The sequence below is a fragment of the Crinia signifera genome, chromosome 5 (genome assembly GCF_055691185.1).
Source record: "Crinia signifera chromosome 5, ASM5569118v1, whole genome shotgun sequence".
In the NCBI taxonomy this organism is placed as follows: Eukaryota; Metazoa; Chordata; class Amphibia; order Anura; family Myobatrachidae; genus Crinia; species Crinia signifera.
The window spans coordinates 285,298,151-285,322,642 of record NC_139221.1 but is presented as its reverse complement, the minus strand read 5'-3'; the positions used below and the strand labels follow the sequence as shown (position 1 = coordinate 285,322,642).

Sequence of the window (24,492 nt, the reverse complement as noted above, 5' to 3'; positions counted from 1 at the left end):
GGTAAATGCCGATTTTTCCTGGGCCTCCGGGCTTAACGGGATCTGCCAGTATCCTTTGCTAAGATCTAGAGTGGTCAAATATGTGGATCCCCCTAATCTCTCCAAAAGCTCATCCACCCGGGGCATAGGGTAAGCATCTGTGACGGTCACCTCATTCAATCGTCGATAATCGACACAGAATCTGGTGGTCCCATCCTTTTTGGGAACTAAGACTACCCCAGCTGCCCAGGGACTATTGGACTTCACAATAACTCCTAACTCGAGCATCTCATCAATCTCTTTTTTAAGGCTGCTTGCTACCTCCGGCGTGACTCGGTATGGTTTTTGCCGGATGGGCTTGACATCCCCTGTATCTACCCCATGTTGAGTGAGGGTGGTGGTCCCTGGAATACAGGTAAATTGCCGAGCCTGGGCCATTAAGACCTCCCCAATGTCCCGACGCTGGGCAACACTCAGTTTCTCCCCATATTGAACCGCCTCCAATCCTTTGTCCTTCTTGCATTCTTCTAACAAATCTGGTAAGGGGTCTAACTCAGGGGCCTCCATGGGGGGACAACATACTACCATTGCGGCTACATTCCTTTCCACATATGCTTTGAGACGATTAATGTGAAAAGTCCTTACTTGTTGGCCACCCTTATCCAGGGCAACAATGTAATTTACTGGGCCTGACTGTTTTACCACCGTGTAAGGGCCATCCCAGTTAGCCTGCAATTTATTCGTACGCACCGGGATAAGCACCATTACTTTCTGGCCCTCATGTAACTCCCTGAGTCTGGAATTCTGATTATACCATTCAGATTGGCGGGCCTGTGCCCCTTGGAGGTTAGCTTGCGTTAAGGCCATTAACCTCGCCATCCTTTCCCGCATTTGTGCCACGTACTGCAGGATGGGTTGATCATGATCGATAAAGCTTCCTTCCCAGCTTTCACGGACTAGATCCAGTGGTCCTCTGACCCTGCGGCCATACAACAATTGAAAGGGGGAAAATCCCGTAGACTCTTGAGGTACTTCCCGGTATGCAAACAGTAGCTGTTGCAGTGCCTTTTCCCAGTCCCTCCCCTCTGATTGCACATAAGCCTGCAACAGATGTTTGAGGGTTCCATTGAAATTCTCGCATAATCCATTAGTTTGTGGATGATAGGCAGTAGTCCTTATGGGACGTATTCCCCATTTTTCCCATAATGTCTGTAACAATTCCCCTTGAAATTGGGCGCCCTGATCAGTTACAATCTCTTGAGGATAACCCATCCTACTAAATATGTCATTTAGGGCCTGTGCTATGTGCTCAGCATCTATGGAGGAGAGTGCTACAGCCTCGGGATATCGAGTTGCAAAGTCGATGAGGGTCAGAATATATCTTTTTCCTGTATGGCTGGGAATCTTGAGAGGTCCAATTATATCTATTGCTATCCGCTGAAACGGCTCTCCGATTATTGGTAAAGGATGCAGAGGGGCTCTTCGGGGTATGCCTCCTAATCTCTGACAGGTATCGCAAGAGGCTCGGTAATGCTTCACATCACAGGATACCCTGGGCCAGAAAAAATTTCTCAACACTCGAGTAAGAGTTTTTCGGACTCCAAAGTGTCCGGCTGCGGGTATATCATGGGCTAAGACCAACAACTGCTGTCGATACCTTTGGGGAACCACCAATTGCTTTGCGGCACTGCCATGGTCCAGATCATCAATATGAGGGGGAATTCTATACAATAGCCCATTCACCCACCCCACCTTATACCCCTCCGCGTCAGATAACCCCCCCTCCGCTGCACTTCGAAGTTTGGCTAGGGTGGGATCAGTTTTCTGTAGCTCTCGGAATTCATTCCTGTCTATCTCTCCCAGGTCAACTGCGGTACTTCCATTCAGAAACATATCATTCTCAGCAATGGAACTACTCACCCCCCGTGGATTGGGTTCAGAAGCAGTAGTAGGTTGAATCTTGGTTAAAACGGGTCCCAGAGTGGAAGACGACACAGAGGTGGTCTTAGCTGATGAGGTCATTCTCCGGGCTTGGCTCCTGGTCACCACTTGCACAAAATGTGTTACCAGCCCCTGTCCTAGATCATTTCCCAGAATAACTTTTGCTGGTAGGCCACTAAGAACACCTACATCCACAGGACCATGGTCTGCCCCCCAGTCCAGGTGCACACGGGCTACTGGGATATCCTGAACCTGATTACCTGCCGTGGCAATTCTGACCCTTTGGTCCTCCAGGATCTTGTCCACTGACACCAGATCAGGTTCTATTAGGGTAAGGGAGGCTCCAGAATCTCTCAAACCTTGTACCTCCTGGTTATCCACCCAGACAGACTGTAAATGACCTTTCATATTGCTGGGAGTTTTGTGTCCTTTCCCCACTACGAGATCCACCACATACACCCCATCCATCCCCTCTGTTGCATTAGGATGGAGATGTTGTCCTTCCAGTCCCTCATCCGGTTGGTAGACCACGTTAACTGGGGCAGGGCGAGCTCCCACATAAGGTCCTCGAGACCGGGTGCAATCCTTTTGCATGTGCCCTGGCTGATTACATCGGTAACATTTCTGGGGATGGGCCTGTTGCACTAGTGGGGGTCGCTGTGCTGCATCCCTCTGGTAGTATGAGGCAGATGATGGTCTGGATTTCTGGGTCTCTCTCAATTCCATTCTCTGGGCTCCTGGTTGCTGTACACTGGGTGCCTTCCATCTGACTCGGTTAGCCATATATTCATCTGCCATTTTCGCTGCTGCCTCTGGATTAGGAGGTTTACGATCAGCCACCCACTCTCGAACCTCTGATGGCATTTTATTTAATAATTGTTCCAGTACCACTTCGTTCAGGATTTGTTCAGGGGAATACACGTGTTGTCCATCCCACCACTGCTGGCATGCTCTTTTAAGTTGTCTGGCAAATTCAGCATGGGAGTCATCCCCCCCACGATTTAGAGTACGGAACTTGGCCCTGTAGGATTCAGGAGTCACTTGGAATTTGGCCAGCAGGGCTTTCTTTATCTGCTGGTAGTTTCCCACATCCTCATTTGCTAGGGATTGATAGGCTTGCTGAGCTTTGCCTGTTAAACTAGGTCCCACATAACAAGCCCACTCTTCCTCATCAATCTGGTGCACAGTCATTAGTTTCTCAAATACTTGCAGATGCGTGTCAATATCATTCTCTCCTTCCTTAAATCTGGGCACATCTCCATATCTTAGCCGTGGTTTTCTTTCTTCCTCCTGTACCCTCTGTCTAGCTGGTACCTCTGGGTAGATATTTACTCCCAGAACAGTTTGTATAACACCTGCCCTTTCCCTAGAAGAAGCTCGGTCACCTAGAGCTTTTAATAACCGTTCCAATGTTTCAGGAGTTGCTTCTGGTCTCTGCATTCTCCCTCTCCTTGTCCCCTCTTCTGGGATTTGCTCTTCATCCTCATCACTTAGTGCAATCTCCTCTGGGTGAGCTCTGTCATACTCCAATAGGCGAGTGATTAACTCATCCTTTTGCTCAGTTCCATTACAGGGTATTTTCTTTAACTTGCAGAATTCCAACAACTGCTGTTTCTTAGTCCTCCTGTAATATTTCTCTGCTTCCCTCATTTCTGCCATTGCAGCTTCACTCGCCATTCTTCCTGGGATATTTAACTAGACTGATGTTTCTTGTCTATTTTTACTGAACCTGTTCCTGTAGAGCTTTGGGGTATCTGTATACAACCCCTTGTGCTCCTCCCCTAGTACGGGACTACGTGACCCCACTGCTGGCCACCAATTGTGAAGACCCTGAGTATTAGCGCATACACTCACAGTGCGCACTCTGGGACTTCTGGGTCAGGTCACGCAGACAGGAGACAGATAACAATAAAAATACTATTTATTAACAAGTTGCTTACTACAAGCTCTCTAAATCAGCTATACCATAAGCACATTTGGAACTACTACCAGAACAACAGGTGCCAATAAACATCAGATTACCGTCCGACTCCTCAGCCCTCACACACTGTCCTGTCCAGATGCAGTCTGTAAATCCAGAATTAGAGCATAAACCAGGCAGAGCAAACAAGTCTGCAATCCCAAGGGTAGTTTGTAATCCAGTCCACACAATGGTCCCACGAGCTGGCCTCAGCACACTGCCAGGAGCTGAGACTCCAAGTCCAGTAGCTTCTAGAAACCCAACTCCAATACACACCCAGCACTAACTAACTGCAAACAGCACTTTTTCAAAATTGCCTCTCCTAAAAGTCCCTCCTGCAGTGGGTGGTCTTAGAAAAAGGTCTCAATCGATTGGTAGAGCTCAATGAAGATTTGTAACAGAGATGAGTCAGGTAGAGATCCCCCCTGCTGTTTCCCTGCCACAGTGTCTGACTCAGTTCTAGGGGAGAACAAAGGGATCTTGATGTACTTAATCCTTAGGTGAGGGGGGATGATGGTCCATCACTCCTTGTCTTAACCCCTTATAGTCATTTGTGACATCAGAGGGGCTCCTGGGTTCCTGTCCTTAGTGTAGTTACAGTGAGTGACTGGTCCCAAATGAAACATCACACCTGGATCTGTTTAAGAACTATAGAACAATATTGTCAGAATGGACCACGGCCAGTCCAATTTGTCACATATATTTACAATTCGCAGCCTAGAAATAGGCTCACCATTCTACATTGTGGCCAAGCTATTTAATTAAAAAGGTTATTCAATAACAAGGAACATAGGAGATAGAAAAAGCACATGCAGATAAGATGAGAAGCCGTGGCGGTTGCTGGCTTTGACAGAGAGCTTACAATGGCCCTTATTCTGATCGGTGCGGATATATCCGCGTGCGTTTGGCCCGCCGATGTTTTGTGTCTGCGCATGTGCAGAGGCGTCTCTGCGCATGTGCGAGCGGGGCGTACGGCCAAATCCCGCATGATCTGTGAACACTCCGAACAGGGGGTGGAGAGGGGCGTGAAGGGCTATTTGGGCTCATTAAATAGCCCTCATTAAATTGGGCTCATCAAAAAACATCCCCTTGCATGTCTCCACAGCCATAGGTGCCAATTATGTGGGTGCTCAAGGGCCTGAGCACCCACGGAAATTGATGAGCACCCACGGGCCGAGTCCCGCTGCTGGGCCGCCATATTAACTTGCTAATTTGCGGCTGCAGCACCCACATTACCGAACCCGCCACCTGGGAAACAGTATGCCGGGAAGAGTGTATTCTGTCCGCGGAGTACCTGCACTGTGGGTGCATCTATGTACCTGCACTGTGGGGGCATTTATATACCTGCACTGTGGGGGCATTTATGTACCTGCACTGTGGGGGCATTTATGTACCTGCACTGTGGGGGCATTTATGTATGTGGAACTCTGTTGCCGTAATTTGAATATTGGAGACAACTGTGCTCCGTAATATAAATTGGTATTATTTTGTGACCACGCCCCTTCCCCATGAAGCCACTCCTCTATATTTTTGGCTTGAGCACCCACCAGCAAAAACATAAATCGTCACCTATGTCCAGAGCAAGAGAAATCATTCGATGTTCACCGACCATCGAATGATTTCTCTCGCCTTCGCAAACTAAAGTTAGTGGAAACTGACTTTTATTTTCGGCCACCGCGACTAAGACGGGGCAGGTGACTGACAGCAGTCATCGGCCCGCCCACATAGCCATGGGAACGCCCAGCCTTTTCATGAGGACACCAATAAAACGCTGGGCATTCCCATGGGTACTCCCCGCCGCCCTCTGCCCCCAGCCCACCCGATGTGTGTGAAGGGCTCAGTGACTATGCAAGTCACCCAAGCCATTCACAAAAGGAAATTGCACATGCGCATAATAGTCCATGTGCATGCGCAGTCCCACAAACATTGGTACGGGGCTGAACTCACAGGAATGCGAGTGTGTCAGACTGACCGACTGAGGTGGGACTGTGAGCGATCACGCAGAACCCGTTCTGCACATGTGCGGTTCCCCAAACTTCAGATTTGTACTTAAGCATTGGATTTGTGTTTAATTCCAAATCAGGCCGTTATTATACATGTCCATAGTTGCTGATCGCCTGGCTGACTGTTCCACAAGAGATCAGCTCGTTCATCGCAGCGAGGAGATGCTGGGCAGTAAGTGCGGGCATGACAGAGGGGGCAGGGCATAACTTGTCAGGGGGTGTAGTAAGTGCTTCATCATGGGCAAACCCCCAACTGACTATACAATGCCAAGATGACAGGAATTGTACAGCAGGGGGCATGGCTAACGGCCATCCAGATCCAGATGCATGTAGCGGCTTCTACCAGACTTGCACACTTTTCTGAAGGGCCAGGCGCCTCCGTCTGCTCCGGGAGGGTAGGCATGTACAGTATGACATATGGCAATATAATTAGTGACCACAAATGTGACTTACATGTTTTATTTAGCAAACAACTGAAAAACTTGACAAAATATCTGCTGAGCGCATAAAACCAACTCTGCTTCCTCCTGGGAGCCAAGTACAACACAAGTAATCTGAATGTAGTATCGTTGGGGTAAAAAAGTGCGAATAATAATAATAACAATAATGTGCAAATTTTAGTCATGAAAATGTGCGTATTTGAGGAAATATGCGAATTTGTGTAAAAAAAAAAGTAAAAATAAATAAAATTTTCAAATTTTTTGAGACAGGACCATGCACAGATCTCAATGATCTGTGCAGGGTTGTGGCCAATTCGCATATCAGAACCTGATTTACATATGTGGCAAACTCTGCCGGAACAACTTAGAGGCTTACGGAAATTGTGTGGGCAAGGATTTGACTGCAACCACCATGCAGTCATCCACTTACCAAGTGAAGTGGTTGGACAAAAGGCGGTCATAGCAAACACCTCCAACTCCTCCTCATTTGCCACTTAACTCCCCCCAGCTAATCCTTTACCAATCTATGCCCCCCAGCAGGGGCGTAATTAGAACTTTGCGGGCCCCATAGCAAAATTTCAAAAGGGCCCCCCCCAACTTTATCACTTAAAGAAAAAAGAGAGAAAGAGAAGCGAGTAAGAAAGAGTGTCTTCATGGAAAAAGATGGAATGAGAGAAAGAAAGACAGAGTTAGAGAGAGAAAAATAAGAAGAAGAAGGAAGAAGAGAGAGGGAGAAAGAATGATCAGGGTGTAGAGGCATAGATGGACATAGGCATAGATCATTGGTCCTCAAACTGCGGCCCTCCAGATGTTGTGAAACTACAAATCCCAGTATGCCTTGCCACAGTTTTAACACTCCCTTATAGGAAAACGGTGGCAAGGCATGCTGGGATTTGTAGTTTCACCACATCTGGAGGGCCGCAGTTTGAGGACCCATGGCATAGATAGACAAGGGAGGCTTGGTCAGACATACTGTATGAATGGACAGAGTACCATATGGGGGCATAGACATACGGACAGACAAAAATTGGCGGGCATAGACAGACATAGATGGAAGAAGCATACCTAGACAGATGGGAGAGGGCATAAACGGACGGATGGAGCATAGACGGATAGTTGGGAGGGAGCATAGATAGATGGAAGGAGCATAGACAGATGGATGGGAGGAAGCATAGACAGGCGGAAGGTGTATAGATGGAGGGATGGGAGGGAGCATAGATGGACAGATTAGAGGGGGCATAGATGGATGGAAGGAGCATCGAAATGTGGACAGGGCAAGACGTAGGAACAGGACGGGTTACTGACGAAAGAACCATCGACAGATAGACGGACAGGAGAGGACATAGAAAGACAGACAGATGGAAGGAGCATAGACAGATGGATGGGAGGTGCATAGATGGGATGGGACATAGATGGGATGGGACATAGAAGGGTGGAATTGCAGGATGGGGTACAGATGGACAGACAAATAGAAAGAGCACTATAGTTTACACAGAAATTCAACAGGCAGTTTCTGCAGAGGCTCCAGACTGTAGCAGGAACCTGGCTATGCTATGATGGGGATGAAGCTGCTGGAGGAGATACTTATTATTGCAGCCTCACCAGCAGCCCTCGGCACTCCTACAGGCCAGACACCCTCCTTCCCCTCCAGACTGGCCCACCTTGTAGCAGCTTCTCCCCTTCCCTGGCTCCACCCGCAGCAGCCTCTCTCCAGTCCTCCGCTTTCCCCCTGCAGCGTAGCCGCCTCTCACCCGCAGCCACAGGAGCTTCTCTCATCTCCGCTCCTCTTGTTCCCCCTCCTGCTGCATCAGGAACAGCCTCCAATCTGCACGATGTCAGGCGCCTGCTGCTGTAACAGCACTAGGAGCGTGTGTCTGACAGACCAGTCGCGCGTCAGTCAGCCGCACACCACCGGCGCCGCTTCTGGGGTGCGAATCCATCCTACACTCCTTTCCTCTACACTCCGCAGGCGGCCTGCGGTAGCAGGGATACGTTTATAAAAATGCAATTAAACAATGTAGAGGGTGCAGGGGATTGCCTCGGGCCCCCCGAGCTGCCGGGCCCCATAGCAGCTGCATCCCCTGCACCCTCTATAGTTCCGCCACTGCCCCCCAGAATGCCCCAGCTTTTCCAACTGGGGTGCAATATGACGTCATCTTCAAGCGCCAGCAAAGGGATAACTCAGCAATAACCCTGTTCCAGCTTGCAGTGTGAACATGGTTTCAAGTAGCCTTTCGAATGAAAGTAGTATTACCTGGAGCTACAGTAGATGCAGTAGATGCCAGCAGTGTCTAGTCATACCTAAGATTTAGTAATTAACAGTGTAAACAAAAATACTTAATTGGGAATTCTGGGAAATAAAAATGACTGTGAAATTTTCTTTTGGGAAACAGAGATAGAGTTCTGGAAACAGGGACGCTGTACAGCAGAATTTGGATCTCCGTGGCCTCTAATTCCTGTTTGGAGCTCTGTAACAGGTAGAGTAAGGGAAGTTTATTTACTTATAATGCTATTTTATCATGCTACAGTATACGGGTTTGGGAACTTTCATAATTATTACACAAGCAACTCACTACACAGCGCTATTAGAGTTAATAAACCCCATAGCAGTCCCATAACATGCACAGATGACGATTTGCAAGTACAACAGAATGGTGTAGTGGACTATACAGTGCTCAAAACATTGCTAATATTATATTATAAGCACCTATAAGTGACTTTTTGTGTGTCACTAGAACAGAAGTTTAAACACAGTAAATAATAACAGTTATTCGTTGCCTGCTTCTTCATAATCACTGGATATTATAAATGGCGGCCTCTAGAGGGTGCTAATGTAATGTACTTAACATCTCCGGGTGTTATTCTTCCTCTGGATAGTAAGGCTAACTTTCAAAAATGAAACTGGATGTGGTATTTCCACTTCCATTTAAAAAAGGATTGCCGCTCGCAGCAAACTGTAGCTGAATGTGTTTAAGTAATTCACAGCCTGTGTCAGTGCAGTGGAAACAGTTCTGTAGAAGAGGCATTTAAGTATAATGTACAATTGATTTTGACATATTACGCTCAATTGCTACAGAGTCATAGATGCCCATAATAATTTAATATTATACATTTTATAAATATTTTTCTGTATACATTTTATCTTAGGCATTTTTTGTATTTATTTAATAAAATGCAGTTGACTGTACTGTGATAATATTCCGTTCTCAGGTGTTTTTGTACTAAGCACATGAGCAAGTGTCCGCGAGAGTAGTTATCACATCGGAAGCATCATCTATATATATATATCTAGTGTCCGTGTGACTCCGAAACACTGCCATCTGTTGGCAGCAATTGAAACTACATCTACTAGCTTTGGAAGTATTTTTACTAGCAGGGCCCACCCTACCCTTTATTACACATCTACCTCTCCATTGTCAACATCCAGGGATCCAGGGGCTGTCTGGCAGCCTTTAGCCTGGGGGCCATACACAAGCAAGTGGCCCTGGAGTTGGGGTTGCTATATATATATATATATATATATATATATATATATATATATATATATATATATATATATATATATTTTAATACACTGGGTTCTTCCATCCTGCAGTGGCCCCTCCAATTCCAATGTCTGGGACATTTGTGTATCCCGAAGGCAGTTATAATATTGCCAGTACCAAATGCTGGAAATAGGTACAATCTTTGTGAAATCAAGGATTTATAGCAGTGGTTCCCAACCTGTGGTACGCGTACCCCTGGGGGTACGCGTCCACCCGCTCGGGGGTACGCGGCGGCCCGGCCTGTAATGGCAGCCGCGGCAGTCAGACAGGTTGCTGGAGGGGAGGAGAGTGCATTGCGCATCTCTCCTACCCCTCAGTGTGCTTTCCTGTGACTGGCCGCCCGTCCGCTAATCAATCAGAGCTTGCGGGCCGGCAGCCAATCAGGAGCCGGCCCGCGAACTTTGATTGGCGGGCAGCACAGTCACAGTGAAGGGAAGGAGAGATACGCAGTGTGCTGTACTCTCCTTCCCTGAGAGAAGCAGCGGCGGCAGCTACACGGCAGGGGGACACTGGACTGTCCTCTCCCCAGCAGCAGCGTCAATGGTGAGTGTGCTGCTGCTGGGAAATACTATAGGGGCATTGCTGGCACTGTGCGGCATACTTGTTACTGGCACTGTGGGGCATTGCTGGCATTGTGGGGCATTGCTGGCACTGTGGGGCATACTTGTTGCTGGCACTGTGGGGCATTGCTGGCACTGTGGGGCATACTTGTTGCTGGCACTGTGGGGCATTGCTGGCACTGTGGGGCATACTTGTTACTGGCACTGTGGGGCATTGCTGGCACTGTGGGGCATACTTGTTACTGGCACTGTGGGGCATTGCTGGCACTGTGGGGCATACTTGTTGCTGGCACTGTGGGGCATTGCTGGCACTGTGGGGCATACTTGTTACTGGCACTGTGGGGCATTGCTGGCACTGTGGGGCATTGCTGGCACTGTGGGGCATACTTGTTGCTGGCACTGTGGGGCATACTTGTTGCTGGCACTGTGGGGCATTGCTGGCACTGTGGGGCATACTTGTTGCTGGCACTGTGGGGCATACTTGTTACTGGCACTGTGGGGCATTGCTGGCACTGTGGGGCATTGCTGGCACTGTGGGGCATACTTGTTGCTGGCACTGTGGGGCATACTTGTTGCTGGCACTGTGGGGCATTGCTGGCACTGTGGGGCATACTTGTTGCTGGCACTGTGGGGCATACTTGTTACAGGCACTGTGGGGCAAACTTGTTACTGGCACTGTGGGGCATTGCTGGCACTGTGGGGCATTGCTGGCACTGTGGGGCATACTTGTTGCTGGCACTGTGGGGCATACTTGTTGCTGGCACTGTGGGGCATTGCTGGCACTGTGGGGCATACTTGTTGCTGGCACTGTGGGGCATACTTGTTACTGGCACTGTGGGGCATTGCTGGCATTGTGGGGCATTGCTGGCACTGTGGGGCATACTTGTTGCTGGCACTGTGGGGCATTGCTGGCACTGTGGGGCATACTTGTTGCTGGCACTGTGGGGCATTGCTGGCACTGTGGGGCATACTTGTTACTGGCACTGTGGGGCATTGCTGGCACTGTGGGGCATACTTGTTACTGGCACTGTGGGGCATTGCTGGCACTGTGGGGCATACTTGTTGCTGGCACTGTGGGGCATTGCTGGCACTGTGGGGCATACTTGTTACTGGCACTGTGGGGCATTGCTGGCACTGTGGGGCATTGCTGGCACTGTGGGGCATACTTGTTGCTGGCACTGTGGGGCATACTTGTTGCTGGCACTGTGGGGCATTGCTGGCACTGTGGGGCATACTTGTTGCTGGCACTGTGGGGCATACTTGTTACAGGCACTGTGGGGCAAACTTGTTGCTGGCACTGTGCGGGCATACTTGTTGCTGGCACTGTGGGGCATTGCTGGCACTGTGGGGCATACTTGTTGCTGGCACTATGGGGATATACTTGTTGCTGGCACTGTAGGGGCATTGTTGGCACTGTGGGCGCATACCCAGTACCATGGGGTCATACCTGGCACCGTGGTGGCAGTCCCGTTTCTGGCACTGTGGGGGCATACCTGGCACCATTGGAGCATATGTGTATCTAGCATTTTTGGAAGGTTAATGTGATCCGTTGGAATGTCTGTTGCTTCAGTAATCGAGATTTGACAAGGTTCTGTCATTTTATATGCTGTCCGCAGAATGGGCTGAGCTTATATTGTGGTCAAGTGGTTGCACTTTTTTTTTTCTCGTCATTGCCAGTATGACTTGCCCCTGTTAAGCCACACCCTTTTTAGGCCACGCCCCCTAAAATTTCACGAGGGGTTATTCATAAATGAAAAGCCTAATCAAGTGGTACGGGAGACAAAAAAGGTTGGGAACCACTGATTTATAGCATGGATTGAGACTACATTGGGAAAAGCCAGTGGGAACACAGCAGAGGGGAGATAAAGGGAAAGAAATAGAGAGGGAGGGCAGGAGAGAGGCATAAGGAGTCACATTGCAGGGGACAGGGAGAGAAAGAGAGAGACAGACAGGGAGATAGATGTCAGAGGGGACAAGGAAGGAGGGAGAAAGAGAGAGAGACACTGCAGGTGAGAGGGAGGGAGAGACAGAAACCACAGGTGAGAGGGAGGTAGAGAGATAGAGAGAGACAACAGGGGACAGGAAGGGAGAGAGGGACACCGCAGGGGATAGGGAGAGAGATAGATACTGTAGGGGACCAGGAGGGAGAAAAAGAGACATTGCAGGTTTTAAGGAGGTAGAGAGAGAGAGAGAGAGAGAGAGAGAGAGAGAGAGAGAGAGAGAGACCGCAAGGGACATGGAGGTTGCGAGAGAAAGACACACTGCATGGGGACAGGAAGAGAGGGAGAGAGAGACACTGTAGGTGACAGAGAGGTAGAGAGAGAGAAAGAGAGAGCGACACCGCAGGGGACAAGGATGGAGAAAGAGACACTGCAGGGGACAGGGAGGGAGAGAGACACTGCAGGGGACAGGGAGGGAGGGAGGGAGGGAGAGAGAGAGAGAGAGAGAGAGAGAGAGAGAGAGAAAGACACTGCAGAGAACAGGCAGTGGGAGAAAAAAGAGAAATACTGCAGGGGACATGGAGGTGGAGAGAGATAGAGAGACTGCAGGTTACATGGAGGTAGAGAGAAGGAGAGACCACAGGGGACAGTGGCCCTCGTCTGAATGCTTTTTGCTGAACAGGACACAGCAGTTTGCACTGTGCAGCAGCCTCACAGCTGGGAGACAGTCACAGTAAGCTTTCAGCTATTTGCATACACAGCTCATCACTGGTGGCCCTATTGCTGCATAATTGCACTGGCCTGGGAGGCAGTTGGCACCTTGCTCCCCTGCATAGCCTGCCACTGTCAACATTACCTGTATTTGGTATGATAAATACGTCTGATGTGGCGCTGTCAAAATAATTTTAGGGAAAGCCTCAAAATTGAAGCAAACATCTTTCTAATGAGAACATTGCACATTATTACTGGTCTGTTCCATATTTACCAACGGAGTTACTTAACCAACTGGCTAGTGTTTTTTTCCAAAAACCACTCAGAAATTGACAGTTTTTTTATGATTTGAATTACAACATGATTTAAATTTTTTTTTTTTTTTTAAATATATATTTTTTAATTACCATCGATTTTAGCATCTTTGGACCCATTTGTGATTAGGCCAATGCAACATTGGGGGAAATTTACTAAAGAAAATTTGTAAAACATAGGTGTATTTGTATCCAGAAATACACTTATTTTTTACATTTACTATCCCGAAAATACGGCAATTCGTATTCGTATTGATGTGCTATCAATATGAATACGAATTGCCGTATTTTCGGGATAGTAAATGTCAAAAATAAGTGTATTTCTGGATACAAATACACCTATTTTTTTACAAATTTCCTTTAGTAAATTTCCCCCATTGTTACTTTACATTTTTCCAGCGGCTGCTCTCCTCTGCAGCCTTCGGGTGTGCACAGGGAAACTGCAGGCAGCTTCTTTCACATTTCTCCGGTGACTGCTAATTTATCTGTGGGGAGGAGGTGCAGCCGAGATGCACATTCAGCAGTGATCGGTTGCATGGCAGACACTGGGTAGGGTACCAGGGGTCCCTCTGAGAGTGGCAACTGCTGGAAAATTGTCTGACATCAGCCAACCAGTGGACGTTTCTATCTAGTCACATCAGATGTGACCATGTCAGGGAAAGCCCAGCCATGCTGATCGGTTAGAATAGTAATTTTTTTTACTCCAGTCCTTATTGTCTTCCCAATTGTCACTATTTTTGTTCTGATCATTAGCTGTTTGTGGATAACTTCCTGCTTTGATCTCCAACATTTTAATCCATAGATTGTAAGCTGGCGAGCAGGGCCCTCTTACTTCTTTGTCTGTCTGTAATTACCTGGAAATAGATTGGTTTTCTGTATTTAGTACTTATAGAGTTCCCTCTGCATATTTCATTTTCTATACAGGTCACAAGATTGCCATGTTTGTATAGTCAGATACTTACATGCGCAAAAGGCCGAATTTTTGGATAGGTCAAATATATTTTATGACTGTACCCTTTCATGTCCTCTCATGAGTCAGCCATACAGCATAAGACAACTCACCCATTAGCAGGGCCAGTAATTATGCTTTTGTTATTGTTTGTATGCTAATAAAAGACAGTTATAAAACAATGATATCAATGAAAGATCTTTATTAACCGGCACAAGTGCAAGTATAGTCTAAAACCACCCATGCTTTTCCAGGTAACCAGCCTATTACATTTTAAGCTATTTATTTCCGTCAATATTCATGAAGCGCCTATATAAATCTCACTACAGACAGGATCACTTTTAAGATCAACTGTCACCAGGCGCGAGCGAGACGCGTTTCTGATGTTATCTGTAGCATACAGAGACCTTGCGCTGTATTTTTGTTTAAGGGGGATCAGCGGATTCAGATGGAAACTATTATATTTAATTTAAATCAAAAAGAAATATATCGGCCTAAATCTACAATATTATCCCTTCTGGATTACAATAGCACCTATTTTGGTGACGTAATGGAGCTGCACAGTTCACAGCAGAGTATAAAGGCGTCGTTTTTGGAGTGTAAAATATATGTAAAGCCACATAAATATATCATATAGGGTACTTTTTTTCATTAATAATGTGTTTTATTAAACTATGTGATGTGCTGAATTTTATGGTCGTAAAGCGACTTTATATATTTTGTGCTTATCCTTTAAAATTATAATAGTTTTGGTTATGTTACTAATGTAATAACTATTCGGTGGAAACCATAAGCATCACTACTTTAAAACCTGTATTAGAACATTATAACCATAGCAGATACAATCTAAATGCAGTTATGCCTTTTTGGAGATTTTTTTTTAAATAACAGCTTTTGGCTTTGCTGCAGAGCTGAATGTTTCTTTTGTGTTTTCTCTGTGCTGATGCTTCGGAACACATGTAATGGGTGGTGCACAGTGGTCAGTATTTACAGCACAACTGCATAATTGTATAGTCATCTTTCTCTGCTCTAGGCTCATTTATACATAGTGAATTTGCTGAACAAGTGTCAGTGGTATGTATCAAAGCTTACTGGCCATGTAACCTGGGTTACCGCGATACAATTGTTGACTATGTAGATATTGTGAAGACCCTGAGTATTAGCGCATACACTCACAGTGCGCACTCTGGGACTTCTGGGTCAGGTCACGCAGACAGGAGACAGATAACAATAAAAATACTATTTATTAACAAGTTGCTTACTACAAGCTCTCTAAATCAGCTATACCATAAGCACATTTGGAACTACTACCAGAACAACAGGTGCCAATAAACATCAGATTACCGTCCGACTCCTCAGCCCTCACACACTGTCCTGTCCAGATGCAGTCTGTAAATCCAGAATTAGAGCATAAACCAGGCAGAGCAAACAAGTCTGCAATCCCAAGGGTAGTTTGTAATCCAGTCCACACAATGGTCCCACGAGCTGGCCTCAGCACACTGCCAGGAGCTGAGACTCCAAGTCCAGTAGCTTCTAGAAACCCAACTCCAATACACACCCAGCACTAACTAACTGCAAACAGCACTTTTTCAAAATTGCCTCTCCTAAAAGTCCCTCCTGCAGTGGGTGGTCTTAGAAAAAGGTCTCAATCGATTGGTAGAGCTCAATGAAGATTTGTAACAGAGATGAGTCAGGTAGAGATCCCCCCTGCTGTTTCCCTGCCACAGTGTCTGACTCAGTTCTAGGGGAGAACAAAGGGATCTTGATGTACTTAATCCTTAGGTGAGGGGGGATGATGGTCCATCACTCCTTGTCTTAACCCCTTATAGTCATTTGTGACATCAGAGGGGCTCCTGGGTTCCTGTCCTTAGTGTAGTTACAGTGAGTGACTGGTCCCAAATGAAACATCACACCTGGATCTGTTTAAGAACTATAGAACAATATTGTCAGAATGGACCACGGCCAGTCCAATTTGTCACATACCTCCCCTTCTTAAATTAAGGGAGCAGGGTTGAGTCCTAGTTCAGGACCAGCCATGTGACCTTTACCAGGTGCGATGCCGGTTCCTTCTTCTCTCCTAGATAAGCCATCGGCGTTGGTGTGCTCCCGGCCCTTTTTGTGAGAGATGGAAAAGTTAAAACTTTGAAGGGCAAGACTCCATCGTAATAATCTGCCATTTTCCCCTGCTGTTTTTTGTAACCAATGAAGGGGATTATGGTCAGTCACCACTGTAAATTCTCTGCCGTATAGGTATGGTTGTAACTTTTTCAAGGCCCACACAATTGCCAGGCATTCTTTTTCAATGGTGGCATAAGCCACTTCCCGATCCACCAGTTTACGTGACAAATAGACCACAGGGTGGTCACATCCATCCTCCCCCACTTGGCTTAACACTGCTCCCAAACCACATCCAGAGGCATCAGTTTGAACGATGAACTTCTTGTAGAAGTCAGGGGCAGCTAGTACTGGGGTACGGGAGAGGGCATCTTTCAGGGCCACAAACGCACTCTCACACTCAGGGGACCATGTCACCTGCCTAGCATATTTTTTTTTTGTCAGGTCAGTCAAAGGTTTGGCCAATGTGCTGTATTGGGGAACGAACCTCCTATAGTAGCCAGCTAGTCCTAAAAATGCTCTTACTTGTCTCTGAGAGGAAGGTCTGGGCCAGTTTAGTATAACTTCCACTTTGGCTGGCTCTGGTCGAATCTGACCCCCTCCCACTCGGTGACCCAGATATTGCACCTCAGCCATTCCGATTTGACATTTATCGGGACGGATGGTTAACCCACCCTGCTGAATACGCCTGAGGATCTCTGCTACATGTACTAGGTGCTCCTCCCAAGAAGCACTAAATATAGCTATGTCATCTAAGTATGCTTGTGCAAAATCCTGACACCCCTCCAACATTACATCTATAGTTCTCTGAAAAGTAGCTGGTGCATTTTTCATGCCAAAGGGCATGGACAAAAAATGATAAAGCCCAAAAGGGGTGGTAAATGCCGATTTTTCCTGGGCCTCCGGGCTTAACGGGATCTGCCAGTATCCTTTGCTAAGATCTAGAGTGGTCAAATATGTGGATCCCCCTAATCTCTCCAAAAGCTCATCCACCCGGGGCATAGGGTAAGCATCTGTGACGGTCACCTCATTCAATCGTCGATAATCGACACAGAATCTGGTGGTCCCATCCTTTTTGGGAACTAAGACTACCCCAGCTGCCCAGGGACTATTGGACTTCACAATAACTCCTAACTCGAGCATCTCATCAATCTCTTTTTTAAGGCTGCTTGCTACCTCCGGCGTGACTCGGTATGGTTTTTGCCGGATGGGCTTGACATCCCCTGTATCTACCCCATGTTGAGTGAGGGTGGTGGTCCCTGGAATACAGGTAAATTGCCGAGCCTGGGCCATTAAGACCTCCCCAATGTCCCGACGCTGGGCAACACTCAGTTTCTCCCCATATTGAACCGCCTCCAATCCTTTGTCCTTCTTGCATTCTTCTAACAAATCTGGTAAGGGGTCTAACTCAGGGGCCTCCATGGGGGGACAACATACTACCATTGCGGCTACATTCCTTTCCACATATGCTTTGAGACGATTAATGTGAAAAGTCCTTACTTGTTGGCCACCCTTATCCAGGGCAACAATGTAATTTACTGGGCCTGACTGTTTTACCACCGTGTAAGGGCCATCCCAGTTAGCCTGCAATTTATTCGTACGCACCGGGATAAGCACCATTACTTTCTGGCCCTCATGTAACTCCCTGAGTCTGGAATTCTGATTATACCATTCAGATTGGCGGGCCTGTGCCCCTTGGAGGTTAGCTTGCGTTAAGGCCATTAACCTCGCCATCCTTTCCCGCATTTGTGCCACGTACTGCAGGATGGGTTGATCATGATCGATAAAGCTTCCTTCCCAGCTTTCACGGACTAGATCCAGTGGTCCTCTGACCCTGCGGCCATACAACAATTGAAAGGGGGAAAATCCCGTAGACTCTTGAGGTACTTCCCGGTATGCAAACAGTAGCTGTTGCAGTGCCTTTTCCCAGTCCCTCCCCTCTGATTGCACATAAGCCTGCAACAGATGTTTGAGGGTTCCATTGAAATTCTCGCATAATCCATTAGTTTGTGGATGATAGGCAGTAGTCCTTATGGGACGTATTCCCCATTTTTCCCATAATGTCTGTAACAATTCCCCTTGAAATTGGGCGCCCTGATCAGTTACAATCTCTTGAGGATAACCCATCCTACTAAATATGTCATTTAGGGCCTGTGCTATGTGCTCAGCATCTATGGAGGAGAGTGCTACAGCCTCGGGATATCGAGTTGCAAAGTCGATGAGGGTCAGAATATATCTTTTTCCTGTATGGCTGGGAATCTTGAGAGGTCCAATTATATCTATTGCTATCCGCTGAAACGGCTCTCCGATTATTGGTAAAGGATGCAGAGGGGCTCTTCGGGGTATGCCTCCTAATCTCTGACAGGTATCGCAAGAGGCTCGGTAATGCTTCACATCACAGGATACCCTGGGCCAGAAAAAATTTCTCAACACTCGAGTAAGAGTTTTTCGGACTCCAAAGTGTCCGGCTGCGGGTATATCATGGGCTAAGACCAACAACTGCTGTCGATACCTTTGGGGAACCACCAATTGCTTTGCGGCACTGCCATGGTCCAGATCATCAATATGAGGGGGAATTCTATACAATAGCCCATTCACCCACCCCACCTTATACCCCTCCGCGTCAGATAACCCCCCCTCCGCTGCACTTCGAAGTTTGGCTAGGGTGGGATCAGTTTTCTGTAGCTCTCGGAATTCATTCCTGTCTATCTCTCCCAGGTCAACTGCGGTACTTCCATTCAGAAACATATCATTCTCAGCAATGGAACTACTCACCCCCCGTGGATTGGGTTCAGAAGCAGTAGTAGGTTGAATCTTGGTTAAAACGGGTCCCAGAGTGGAAGACGACACAGAGGTGGTCTTAGCTGATGAGGTCATTCTCCGGGCTTGGCTCCTGGTCACCACTTGCACAAAATGTGTTACCAGCCCCTGTCCTAGATCATTTCCCAGAATAACTTTTGCTGGTAGGCCACTAAGAACACCTACATCCACAGGACCATGGTCTGCCCCCCAGTCCAGGTGCACACGGGCTACTGGGATATCCTGAACCTGATTACCTGCCGTGGCAATTCTGACCCTTTGGTCCTCCAGGATCTTGTCCACTGACACCAGATCAGGTTCTATTAGGGTAAGGGAGGCTCCAGAATCTCTCAAACCTTGTACCTCCTGGTTATCCACCCAGACAGACTGTAAATGACCTTTCATATTGCTGGGAGTTTTGTGTCCTTTCCCCACTACGAGATCCACCACATACACCCCATCCATCCCCTCTGTTGCATTAGGATGGAGATGTTGTCCTTCCAGTCCCTCATCCGGTTGGTAGACCACGTTAACTGGGGCAGGGCGAGCTCCCACATAAGGTCCTCGAGACCGGGTGCAATCCTTTTGCATGTGCCCTGGCTGATTACATCGGTAACATTTCTGGGGATGGGCCTGTTGCACTAGTGGGGGTCGCTGTGCTGCATCCCTCTGGTAGTATGAGGCAGATGATGGTCTGGATTTCTGGGTCTCTCTCAATTCCATTCTCTGGGCTCCTGGTTGCTGTACACTGGGTGCCTTCCATCTGACTCGGTTAGCCATATATTCATCTGCCATTTTCGCTGCTGCCTCTGGATTAGGAGGTTTACGATCAGCCACCCACTCTCGAACCTCTGATGGCATTTTATTTAATAATTGTTCCAGTACCACTTCGTTCAGGATTTGTTCAGGGGAATACACGTGTTGTCCATCCCACCACTGCTGGCATGCTCTTTTAAGTTGTCTGGCAAATTCAGCATGGGAGTCATCCCCCCCACGATTTAGAGTACGGAACTTGGCCCTGTAGGATTCAGGAGTCACTTGGAATTTGGCCAGCAGGGCTTTCTTTATCTGCTGGTAGTTTCCCACATCCTCATTTGCTAGGGATTGATAGGCTTGCTGAGCTTTGCCTGTTAAACTAGGTCCCACATAACAAGCCCACTCTTCCTCATCAATCTGGTGCACAGTCATTAGTTTCTCAAATACTTGCAGATGCGTGTCAATATCATTCTCTCCTTCCTTAAATCTGGGCACATCTCCATATCTTAGCCGTGGTTTTCTTTCTTCCTCCTGTACCCTCTGTCTAGCTGGTACCTCTGGGTAGATATTTACTCCCAGAACAGTTTGTATAACACCTGCCCTTTCCCTAGAAGAAGCTCGGTCACCTAGAGCTTTTAATAACCGTTCCAATGTTTCAGGAGTTGCTTCTGGTCTCTGCATTCTCCCTCTCCTTGTCCCCTCTTCTGGGATTTGCTCTTCATCCTCATCACTTAGTGCAATCTCCTCTGGGTGAGCTCTGTCATACTCCAATAGGCGAGTGATTAACTCATCCTTTTGCTCAGTTCCATTACAGGGTATTTTCTTTAACTTGCAGAATTCCAACAACTGCTGTTTCTTAGTCCTCCTGTAATATTTCTCTGCTTCCCTCATTTCTGCCATTGCAGCTTCACTCGCCATTCTTCCTGGGATATTTAACTAGACTGATGTTTCTTGTCTATTTTTACTGAACCTGTTCCTGTAGAGCTTTGGGGTATCTGTATACAACCCCTTGTGCTCCTCCCCTAGTACGGGACTACGTGACCCCACTGCTGGCCACCAATTGTGAAGACCCTGAGTATTAGCGCATACACTCACAGTGCGCACTCTGGGACTTCTGGGTCAGGTCACGCAGACAGGAGACAGATAACAATAAAAATACTATTTATTAACAAGTTGCTTACTACAAGCTCTCTAAATCAGCTATACCATAAGCACATTTGGAACTACTACCAGAACAACAGGTGCCAATAAACATCAGATTACCGTCCGACTCCTCAGCCCTCACACACTGTCCTGTCCAGATGCAGTCTGTAAATCCAGAATTAGAGCATAAACCAGGCAGAGCAAACAAGTCTGCAATCCCAAGGGTAGTTTGTAATCCAGTCCACACAATGGTCCCACGAGCTGGCCTCAGCACACTGCCAGGAGCTGAGACTCCAAGTCCAGTAGCTTCTAGAAACCCAACTCCAATACACACCCAGCACTAACTAACTGCAAACAGCACTTTTTCAAAATTGCCTCTCCTAAAAGTCCCTCCTGCAGTGGGTGGTCTTAGAAAAAGGTCTCAATCGATTGGTAGAGCTCAATGAAGATTTGTAACAGAGATGAGTCAGGTAGAGATCCCCCCTGCTGTTTCCCTGCCACAGTGTCTGACTCAGTTCTAGGGGAGAACAAAGGGATCTTGATGTACTTAATCCTTAGGTGAGGGGGGATGATGGTCCATCACTCCTTGTCTTAACCCCTTATAGTCATTTGTGACATCAGAGGGGCTCCTGGGTTCCTGTCCTTAGTGTAGTTACAGTGAGTGACTGGTCCCAAATGAAACATCACACCTGGATCTGTTTAAGAACTATAGAACAATATTGTCAGAATGGACCACGGCCAGTCCAATTTGTCACATATATTTACAATTCGCAGCCTAGAAATAGGCTCACCATTCTACATTGTGGCCAAGCTATTTAATTAAAAAGGTTATTCAATAACAAGGAACATAGGAGATAGAAAAAGCACATGCAGATAAGATGAGAAGCCGTGGCGGTTGCTGGCTTTGACAGAGAGCTTACAATGGCCCTTATTCTGATCGGTGCGGATATATCCGCGTGCGTTTGGCCCGCCGATGTTTTGTGTCTGCGCATGTGCAGAGGCGTCTCTGCGCATGTGCGAGCGGGGCGTACGGCCAAATCCCGCATGATCTGTGAACACTCCGAACAGGGGGTGGAGAGGGGCGTGAAGGGCTATTTGGGCTCATTACCATATGCATACGCCCCGCGTTTCATGGGGGTTCCCATGCAAACGCTGGGCGTACGTATGGTAATGCGGCCGTGACGCACGTGTAGGGGGCAGACATATGACATCGCCGGATGTCAGCTGCCCGCCCAGATCCCTGCTTTTGCACGGAAACATGTCCGTGTGGTCTGAGGTTGCGGGAGCTGGTGGAGCATTCGGTCCTGCATTCGATGGTCTGCGACCATCGAATGATGGGGGAGGTTCCCTTAGATGGAGGAGGCGTATTCCGTGAAAAATACACGTGCGGTCCGTTCGGCCAGCTTCTTACCGCATACGGACGGAGTTGGCGATCCGTATGGAAGGCGGGGTTTCGCACGCATGGTCCTGGCCGCATATTCGGCTCCGGCCACACCGATCAGAATAAGGGCCAATGTAATGTGAATGTTGCCACACTGTAGTGTTCCCAGTGTAGTGCCCCGGTCCTTATATGAAACACTCTATTGGTCCAGTTTACAATTAATGCCACACTGTTGTTTCCCCAATTTACTTACTTTTGTTTATTAACAGTTATATAGCGCACACATATTCCGCAGCGCATTACAGAGAATATTTGAACACTCACATCAGTCCTTGCCCCAGTGGAGCTTACAATCTATATTCCCTACCACATGTACATGCGCACACAGACATTCTAGGGTTAATTTGTTGGGAGCCAATTAACCTACCAGTATATTTTTTGGATTATGGGAGAAAACCAGAGTACCCAGAGGAAACCCACGCATGTACGGGGAGAATATACAAACCCCACACAGTTAGGGCCATGATGGGAATCGAACCCATGACCTCAGTGCTGGGAGGCAGTAATGCTATCCATTACACCATCTGTACTGCCCTAATTCTTAGTATATACCAAAGTGTAGTGCCCCTAGTTCATATTACTATATATATATGCCACATTGTAGTGACCGCCTGTTCAGAGTATATGCCACACTCTAGTGTCCCCATTCAGATTATATGTCACATTGTACTGCTCATCTGTTCACATTATATGCCACACTGTAGTGCCTGCTCCATTCAGACTATACTGTATGTCACATTGTAGTGCTCATCTGTTCACATTATATGCCACACTGTAGTGCCTGCTCCATTCAGATTATATGTCACATTGTAGTGCTCATCTGTTCACATTATATGCCACACTGTAGTGCCTGCTCCATTCAGATTATATGTCACATTGTAGTGCTAATCTGTTCACATTATATGCCACACTGTAGTGCCTGCTCCATTCAGATTATATGTCACATTGTAGTGCTCATCTGTTCACATTATATGCCACACTGTAGTGCCTGCTCTATTCAGATCATATGTCACATTGTAGTGCTCATCTGTTCACATTATATGCCGCACTGTAGTGCCTGCTCCATTCAGATTATATGTCACATTGTAGTGCTCATCTGTTCACATTATATGCCACACTGTAGTGCCTGCTCCATTCAGATTATATGTCACATTGTAGTGCTCATCTGTTCACATTATATGCCGCACTGTAGTGCCTGCTCCATTCAGATTATATGTCACATTGTAGTGCTCATCTGTTCACATTATATGCCACACTGTAGTGCCTGCTCCATTCAGATTATATGTCACATTGTAGTGCTCATCTGTTCACATTATATGCCGCACTGTAGTGCCTGCTCCATTCAGATTATATGCATACCTTGCTTTAATTTACCTGCAGGCTTCTACTTAATGGATTCAAATGATTTATTCAGCTCCTATTGGCATGGCTCCTCCGGGGTTATCTTTATGTAAAGTCAGCTTCTTGATGTCATTGATACTCATTGGATAAAGGGGCAAGTAAATGGGCACCTCAACTCACCTAACTGTGTGCAGCTTGTATATCCCATGACAGAAACTAAGATTGTGGTGTAGTCATTTTGTAAAAAGTCATTTGGAGTCAGTATTTATTCATGGAGTCATACATGGTTTATTTAAGATCTATTGTTAAAATAGAATTAACAATCGGTTACCTTTTATGATGTCAAACTTTAATTGATCATTGTAACATTCATTATACCCTACCTCCCAACATATGGGAGTATGGAGGTGGAACCTCATGTATACACCGTGATGTCACTGCAGAGTGGGTGTATCCTCATGCCATAAGTTCATCATGGGGTACAGTATCTACTCATTGGCTAAGGTGCAGATCAGTGATGATCGAGTCGAGTGCTCCACCAACACCCCACAAGCT

General features: G+C 47.1%; 1 protein-coding gene across 7 annotated transcripts in view; it reads left to right on the top strand.

The window, feature by feature from the left end:
• HDAC9 (histone deacetylase 9) overlaps window positions 1-24,492 on the top strand; it is a 468,252-nt gene that overhangs the window by 155,851 nt on the left and 287,909 nt on the right. For 2 of the 7 annotated variants that reach the window (XM_083189146.1, XM_083189148.1), the window contains exon 1: window positions 8,721-8,800. The exons of the other annotated variants lie outside the window; for them this stretch is intronic. The gene's annotated coding sequence lies outside the window, so the exon portion shown is untranslated. Of the gene's footprint in view, window positions 1-8,720; window positions 8,801-24,492 lie in introns of those variants that run through there. 7 annotated transcript variants of the gene reach the window in all.